Genomic DNA, 9022 nt, shown 5'->3' with positions numbered 1-9022 from the left:
CGAGGCCCGACCTAGGGTCGAGGCCCGACCTAGGATTTGCAGTAGGCTATGTTTGTCGCTTCATGAGTAAACCAGGAAGGGACCACTGGTCAGCAGTCAAGTGGGTTCTACGATACTTAAAGGAAGCAATGAACTCATCTCTAACATTCAGAAAGCATTCTACACTAGAAGTTGAAGGCTATTCAGACTCAGACTATGCAACAGACATGGACAGACGACGCTCAGTTACAGGTTATGTTTTCAAGTTTGCAGGCAATACAGTTTCATGGAAATCATGTCTACAATCAGTTGTTGCCGAATAAACCAAAAACCGACGGTATATAAACCGAACCAAACCATATTAAATATAGTTTTAATATGGTAGATATTTTTTATAAATCGAAACACCGAAAAACCGAAAAAATCGAACCAAAACCGAACCGATATCCGGATTGAAAACAATCCAGTCAATCACGAGAAGACTACCAAAGATTCAAAACTAAATCAATGGTGTATGTCTGCCATGAAAATTGGTGTAGTACATACATACGTTGAGCGAGTCATGAGACACAAGTCATATATTGAAATTTCCTAACGAAGACAGTACCTGGTCAGAAGTTCCAGCTTTGCTGTGAACTTTTGAATATCCACTGATGAGATAGGAAGACGCTCCAGATGACTATGGTTGTCTAAAATTCACCCTCACAGATCACAAGTAACAAACGCATGTTAGTGAATACGAAGGAGGAGTCAATTGATGGCCAAAAAGAATCGTGATAAGAGACAGGAGATGTTACCTGGAACAAAAGTAGAATCGAGAAGAGTCCTCGGTTCAGGTGGAGGAGTTCACCAAACAACACCAACCAGTCACGGGTTTGGTGTTAGGAATGTCGTCACCAACCATTTCTTCAAAGTGCTTTTCTAAACCACAACGAGCTACAAGAAACAAAAGGAGTTGTTGAGAAGTTCTGTTGATAAGAAGCAGGGAAGCAGCGCATTTAGAGCTCACCGAGCTAAAGCAGAGTACTCAGATCAAGATACAGAATCATCAGGGTCGTACTAGGGCCGTCATACGTGAGGGTGCCCTGAAACGACAGATGGAACAGATCAGAGTAGATCGAAAACACGCAGAAAGAGGGATGAGGACTTGTCAGTTCATACCTCGGTTCACAGAAGAGGTGGAGCGTGACAGTGGAGCTCGAGTAAGAGCCGGAATCATGTCGTCGAAGACATGCAAGACACAAGGAAGTAAAGGATCAGTGAAATTCCCAAGAAAGCTCTCGACTTTTTTTACAGAAGACCTTAATCTCAAAGCTAAAATGGAGATCAGATGTACCTGGAGATAACAGAGAAGCAGAGGAACGTCGGCACAATAGAGCTGATCGAGATCTCTCGGAAATCTGAGCCAAGACCATTTCTCTGGTGGAGGTTCGCGAGAAGAGAGACGGCGAGAGAGAGAGTAGAGACTGATGTCTTTCTTTCGCAAGAAGACAAAAGAGACCAAGGCGTGAGGCTGTCGGCACGAGGGTTCATCGAGGTGGGCCAGGATCGGGCCTTAACCAAGCTGGTGGAGATTTGTGAACATAGCTTGGGCTTCGGCAAGATAGATGGGCCAGAAGCAATGCTGATGTGACTTGGGCCAAGAACACGCAGGCCCACTCCAGCTGAAACACCTAGTCACATATAAACATAACGTGAGTATGTTGATTAGGTTAAGCCGTACAATACAAGAAGGTTGTTACATAGCAGACAGCAACAAGTATTCAGATCAAGGTGAAGTGCAAGGGGAAGGAGACAACAATACAAGATCAATAGCTTAGGCCTAAGTCTAGTTGATCTAAGGACTTTGTTGTATTCTCTTATGAAGAGTATTTGATACTTGTGTAACAAACTATCTAGAACACTACTTTGGTGTGTCTAGAGTCTCTTTGATCTAGTGAAGTTTGGGAGCAGAAGTTCTCCCACAAGACGTACCGTGCCGAGGGCCGGGAACTCGTTAAATTGACTGTGTCATTGCTTTAAATTTAAAACCTAGATCTAAGACTAACTCAGAACCTAAGTAACCTAAACTAAATTCTCTTACAATTTGTTTTAATTTATGTTACGTAAAAAAATCAATCGCTGCAGAAAAAAAAAATAGAAAATCAGTCTTACCGAGAATGGGGTAGGTGTATTTTTATTTTTGAGCTGCACCAAATCTGATGCGATCATCCCACACATTTTCAGTATACATGCAAAATTTACATATTTAGATATGGTTAATCTAAGCAAATTCTATTAAGTGTTAACTACTGAAAAGTTAGCTAGAGTCCTTGTTTACTAAGCTACCATGTAACAGTTACAACTGCAGTGTTGCACCAACTAGGCAACTACACGATAGTTTGTTCATTTGCCCAAAATAATCAATCGCATAATTCCAACACAATCACTAAACTAGTTGGAAACTTGTGGAAGAACAGTAGAGTTCACATCTATAGTCCCCTTGTTATAGATGTTATACAATAACCTTAATAGTACCTAGTACAAACCCATTTCTACACTTCTCCCCATAATAAGAAAAACGTCGTTGAGAGTTTATCGATGAATTATTAGCAGTTAGGTGAAACACTCCTTTCTTGCCTCTATCAAAATAGGTTGGTCCATTTATTGTACGAATAAAGTTAATGAAAATGCTGCCTTGTCTTAGACTTGGCATTTTGTTTTGTCAATTGTGTTATGATTATTTCTTTATTTTTGCTAAAAGATGATATTATTTCTTCTTAAATAATTTTGTGGTCATCATGTGTTGTTAGAAATTAAATGGTGGCACGTAATATCAATCAATCATTACAATAGTTAATTAAGAATCCTATGTTTTTTTTTTCATTTTTGGGATTACATCACTACTAATCCAAAAAATGATTTCCCTAATAAACATTATAATTTAGGATGAATTTTGTTAACTGGATTGCGAATTTTTTGACAATGTGGCTAAGCCAGTAGTCTAGTGTGATTTGAATGTGGGCAACATAAAAACTTTGAGAACATATTAAAAATTAGAACTAAAACCAAATAATGAGATTGTGTTTTTGGCTGACCAACTAATTCCATTTGGAAAAGTATAGTTTCGTTCAGTTAACGTCTGCGATTAACATATACATATATTATATAATCTCTAACTCTATTATATGCGATATTGATGAACAACTCTGCGGATAAAGATTTTACGATGAAACTCCTCGAAACACTTGAATCGACGGACGGTTCTGCATGTATGACATCCTCAATGAACATGTTCTTTCAAATAGCAGACGACCGGAACAAACGACTCTGCCTATAGTACTCTTGAACCTCCGATGAGGTTCACATCCTATAATCTGCAAAAAAAAATTACATAGTAAGGGATTCTAATCCCATACCTAAGTATAAAAGTCTTCAAAACTTTACTAGTATGATACGGTGTTTTCACAATTTACGATCTATTAGATACTAAATTATATATTTACAATTTGACATGTTATAGTCTAGCGTAAATTTTGAGAAACACGTAGAATAGTCTTTCTAGATTTTTTGTTCAACAAAAAAATAGTACACAATAAAAAAAATAATCAAAAATATTTTATTAAAAAGTAAACATATATATCTAGGGTTAACTAATCTAGATTTATGACTTAAAGTTAAATGGTAGAGTTTTGGGAGTAGAGTTTAAAATTTTAAAAGTAAAAAATGGAAAATTTCAAAATTGTTTGAAACATATAATTAAAGAATAAAAATTATTTTTATTTTTATTTTATTTTATTTTATTTTTATGTTTTATGTTTTATGTTTTATTATTTATATTTATATATTTATAGAGCATTGAGTAAAAAGATATCTTGCTTCTTTAATTTTTGTTATCTTGTGAAATTTTACAAAATTAAACAGTGACATATACAAAGCCTGTAAAGATATTTTTTTCCGGAGCCGGAAGCTGATGAGATAAACAATATCCCTCGGAGCCAAAGTGAAAACCAGCAAATATCACATAAACATAACAAAGAAATGACGAGATTACAAAGGTCTTCTGGAGCGCACATACAATCGATAGAGATACGAAACTGGACAATAATGGAAGCTAGAATAAGCCAAAAGCGTTGAAGGTTCCAACTATTTGAGATGCGAGAAGAGGTATAAGACAAAGTCGACCTGGAACCACGAACATCCATCACTCTGAATTAAACTTCACCTAGGGGAAGCAACGAGATATAATATATCTCCAACTCGAGCAGGAGATGAAGTAGACGTTTGACAGTCAACTATTCATAGGTCAAAGCGATTGATCAAAACCTCAAAAATTTCTTACTAAAAAATTTGGAAAACCCATCGATTAAAAATCAAGAGACAGCACTACTCCGCATCATCGAAGCTTCATTCATAAAAGTCAAGGGACAGCACCATTATCACATCAGAGTTAGTTTAGTCATGCACCGCATACCAAACAACAAATTAGTAAAAAGCAAAATGACACAATTAGGACGAGTTTTTTTTTTTCTTATTTAGTAAAGAACGATACTTAGATTCATCCCCACGGTAAATGGTTAAATTCACCACTACTCTTTATAACCAATCAAAGTGTCACGTAGAAATAGTTAAAAAAATGCAATAAAAATAAATAAATAAATAGCTAGAAAAAAAATAACACAGACATTAATTAACACCATCTGCAAAATTCTAAAAACTAAACTCTAAAACCATAAATCATAAATCCAAAACACTAAACCATAAACCCCAATCCTAAAATCTAAACCCTAAATCTTAAACCCTAAACCCAGACTCAAAGCAATAAACCCTAAATCCTAAAATCTAAACCCTAAAGCCTGAACCCAAAACTCTAAATCTTAAATCCTAAAATCTAAACCCTAAATTTTAAACTCTAAACTCTAAATCCTAAACCCTAAACCCAAAACTCTAAATCCTAAACCCTAAACTCAAAACTCTAAATCCTAAACCCTAAACGCTAAATCCTAAACCCTAAACCCTAAACCCTAAACCCTAACCTCTAAACCGTAAATTTTAATCTTAGGATTTACGGTTTAGAGGTTTACGGTTTAGAAGTTTGGATTTAGGGTTTAGGATTTAGAGTTTGGGTTTAAGATTTAGAGTTTTGGGTTTAGGATCTAAAGTAGGATTTAGGATTTAGGGTTTAGATTTTAAGATCTAGGGTTTATGGTTCAGAGTTTTGGGTTTAGATTTTAGGATTTAAGGTTTATTGTTTAGAGTTTGGGTTTAGAGTTTAAGATTCATGGTTTAGATTTTAGGATTGGGGTTTATGGTTTAGAGTTTTGGATTTAGAGTTTAAGATTTATGGTTTAGATTTTAGGATTGGGGTTTATGGTTTAGAGTTTTGGATTTAGAGTTTAAGATTTATGGTTTAGATTTTAGGATTGGGGTTTATGGTTTAGAGTTTTGGATTTAGAGTTTATGGTTTTAGAGTTTAGCTTTTAGAATTTAGAATTTTGCATATTTAATATTTAATTTTTATTTTTTTTTAGCTATTTTTACGTGACATTTTGGTTGGTTACGAAGAGGATAGTGAATTTAACCATTACGGTAAGTGTGAACCTAAGTATTATACTTTTTATTTAGTAAATCATATTTTGTTTTTTTTTTGGTGAAAATTTTTAAAATGTCCATTTGAGATAATAGCTACCCAAGTATATATCTGCTGACATGTTAAACACATACGAAATCTAAGAGCACCCGTAATGGTGTTACCCAAAGAAAAATCTTTAGAAAAAGTGGATTTTGATTTTTTAAATAATTTTTTTTTCTTTTTCAGATAAAAAAAATATATATCAACCAATCGCGGGTCGTCACATGTCGTGGATATCCGTAAATAGTATAAGGATTCACTAAGAAAAAATCATTATTTAAGAATTTTAAGGATCGAATCCTTAACATTTGGTTGAATCTACTGATTATTTAATTTTTTTTTTTCTAAAAACTTCTATTTAAGGACTCCTATTGCTGATGTTCTAAGAGCTTCAATACGCCGCGCGTTAGTGACACATGCTAATAGGTCGTGACGTCTTCGCATCGTAAGCAAAAGAACAAAGAACATTCTATTCCAGCGAGGTAGACTCCAGAAATACCACTCGCCTACGAAGCGCGCGTAGCTTGAGGTATAACAGCGAGCCCTGATGCGACTATGTGAACACGTAGACCCCACGTGATGGGCCCGTGCCATCTCTGAAAACGTACAGTTTATGAAGGAGTGAGAGCCCACGTGACCCGCCACCACTTCCTCTAAACCTGTGCTTTCGTACTCCAACTTTTGTCGCTTTTTTTTTTTTCTCTGGTATTTTATTAAAAGTACAAGATCCAACATGATCAAGCCCTACAAGAAAGTAAACAAAACCCAACCTACGGGTCGAAACTTAGCAAAAAGTCCAACGCAATGGCCCAACATATACAGAAACTTTGAACCTAAAACCCAAAGAGAGAACCCGTTGAAAAAAAAGCCTACACCGTCCACCACGTGTTCGGTTGCCCTGTAACCACTGGACACGCGTCAAGACATGAAGAACTGTCTTCCTCCGGCGAAACTGAAGCGGCTGGAAGGAACTCCGATGAAACGGAGAAGAAACCGTCCAACCAGAACGGTATTCACTGAAATCCAAGTCGCTCAGAGAATCTACGCTTCGAAAACACAATCGACATCAATCGATCCCTCAACCGTCAACGATCCTGCATGCTCTCCAAACACCTTTTATGATACGAATAAGCTTGAAGGTGAAGCTGCCTCAACCGAGGAAGGAGAATCGATAGGACCAAGTAAACCACAAGAACCGTAGATCAAAACCATAATCGGGAAGACCCGATAAGAGGCCGCCGTTACCACCAAGGAAGATCGTGACACGGAGACAAAAACCGGCCGTCCAACACCGGAGAAGAAGGTGAGGGCGCCGGAGGCAAAAACCGGCCGTCCACCGAAGATAGATGCAACGCCGGAGACTGAGATCCGGCCGGATGAGACCATAATCGGAAAGAACTTGAGCCGGACGTCCTACGCCGGAGAAGAAGGCACATACTCCAGATCCAAAAGCCGGCCGACCATCTAGAGAAGATGCGACGCCGGAAGGGGCCCACCACAGGCAGTGAGTCGCCGGAAAGATACCAGCGCAATGCTTCTACTCCTCAACTTCTCCTCTGTAAAAGATCCTAGAGAGAGAACAGAGGAAAAGGAGAGAGAAGCTTGGATTATTTCTATTTAAAGTTTGTCACTTCTTTTATTAGATTCAAAGTTCTATTTTCTTATTTGATATAAACTCGATTCCTCTTCGAAACGAACAAAACTTGAAAGGAGAAAAAAATAGTACGTTTTTTTTTCATATGATAATATTAACAAAGGTCAAAAAGAACAATTTACAAGAAAACGAAAAAAACCCAAACAATTGGGTCGAAATTCAGAAAAACCCAAAAAAAAAACTGAAAGATCCGTAACTTGTCATCACCACGTGGAAGCCGCCAAACGATTTAGGGGCAAGTGGAAGATGAACAGGGAAGTCCCTTGGAACACACCGGAGCAGGACACAAGGAAAGGAACTGTCGCCAACAACTTGAGATCAATTCACAGAACCAAGATTTCAACAGATCCACACTTTAAAGAAAAAATCAGCCGCAAGCAAATCGATCTGATACATCATAAATTCCTAATCAAAGCAGGTCATCTTTATTGATGCAGATAAGATCGAAGGTGAACCAGCCCATAATAGGGAAGGAAAGGCCATTCCGATGAAGATCGAAACCCAACCGAATCTCGAGGTTGAACATAGAGGCGTTGAGCCGAGAAGAAAACATAAAAAAACAAAAGAAATATAAACGCCGGATGTACCGGCAAGGAGCCAGCCGTCAACACCGAGGGATAAGGAGCAACGCCGGAGTCAGAAAAAATAGTACGTTATTCTGCCTTTTCTTTACTAGAGAAAAAAGACAGTAAATTACCCAGCTTTTTTTTTATTTGTGTTTCTATAAAAGAATAAGGAATTAACTCGTTTTACGTTATCCTCCCCAAACACACAGTTTTTACGGTTGGTAGCGGTTATTGGCATTTTGAAACAATCATAAAAAACGTTAGGCTTGGGCGTTCAGGTCTATGAATCGGGTTCAGACCGGTTTCTTCGGGGTCCGGGTCCTTCGGCTCCTAAACATTTGCACCCAATAGGTATTTAGAAATTTTTGGTTCGGGTTCGGCCGGATCTTTTTGGATCCGGATCTGTTCGGGTCTCTAATTTTTTTATAGGTCCATATCGAGTCCGGATTGATTTCGAGTATTTAGGATCTGAAAAGGACATAACATATCTAACTCCATAAGATTTAGTCGATAGTTGTCATATATATCTAAAATTTTACAAATAACTTAAATAAAATTATTAATAATTAAAATAAAACCTTTTTAAACTCTAATTAAAGCTTCATATTGCTTAAAAGATGTTACAAAATAATAACAAATGTTAACAAAAAATATTTCAAATAAATCATAAAATAATATATATAAAATAGAGCACAAAATCATAGTTTTGGGTATATATGTTTTTAAGTCGGGTACAAATCGGTTTTTATCGGGTCGGGTCTATTCATATTGTTTTTTTTTGGGTTCGGGTCTATTCGGGTCGGTTCTTTTCGGTTTTGGTTCTTTCGGGTAAAAAATTTAGACGCAAAAGGTACTTATAATTTTTCGGTCCGGTTTCGAGTCGCGTATTTTCAGATTGGTTCCGGTTCGGGTTTTCTGGTCCAAGTTAAAATGTCCAGGCCTAGAAAACGCTACAAATCGCTTCAAACCGCTCCGCACCTCTTAAAATCAAAAGCTGGTTCCAGCTAGCGTTTGTGGTTGTGGGAAGGTAAATTTTTTTTATAAAAATAAAACTAAAAAATATTCAATAAAATTTTTAAAATGAAATAATATAGATAGTAAAATGTATATATATTATATTTTAATTTATATTATAAAAATTTAAAACCAAATATTTTCTATAATTTTAAAAAATTTAATAGTATAATTTTATAAATACAATATTTGTATTTA

General features: G+C 36.5%; 1 long non-coding RNA gene across 1 annotated transcript; it reads right to left on the bottom strand.

The window, feature by feature from the left end:
• Nucleotides 1-784: 784 nt before the first annotated feature.
• LOC106333256 lies at nt 785-1228 on the bottom strand. Its single transcript, XR_001268324.1, has 3 exons — nt 1141-1228; nt 989-1064; nt 785-915 (listed from the first exon to the last, which is right to left on the bottom strand). It is a non-coding gene; the product is annotated as an uncharacterized LOC106333256 (long non-coding RNA).
• Between the last annotated feature and the right edge of the window lie 7794 nt (nt 1229-9022).

The sequence above is a fragment of the Brassica oleracea genome, chromosome C3, assembly GCF_000695525.1.
Source record: "Brassica oleracea var. oleracea cultivar TO1000 chromosome C3, BOL, whole genome shotgun sequence".
Taxonomy (NCBI): Eukaryota; Viridiplantae; Streptophyta; class Magnoliopsida; order Brassicales; family Brassicaceae; genus Brassica; species Brassica oleracea.
The sequence above is the reverse complement of the archived record's forward strand: the minus strand, read 5'-3'. Positions and strand labels throughout refer to the sequence as shown.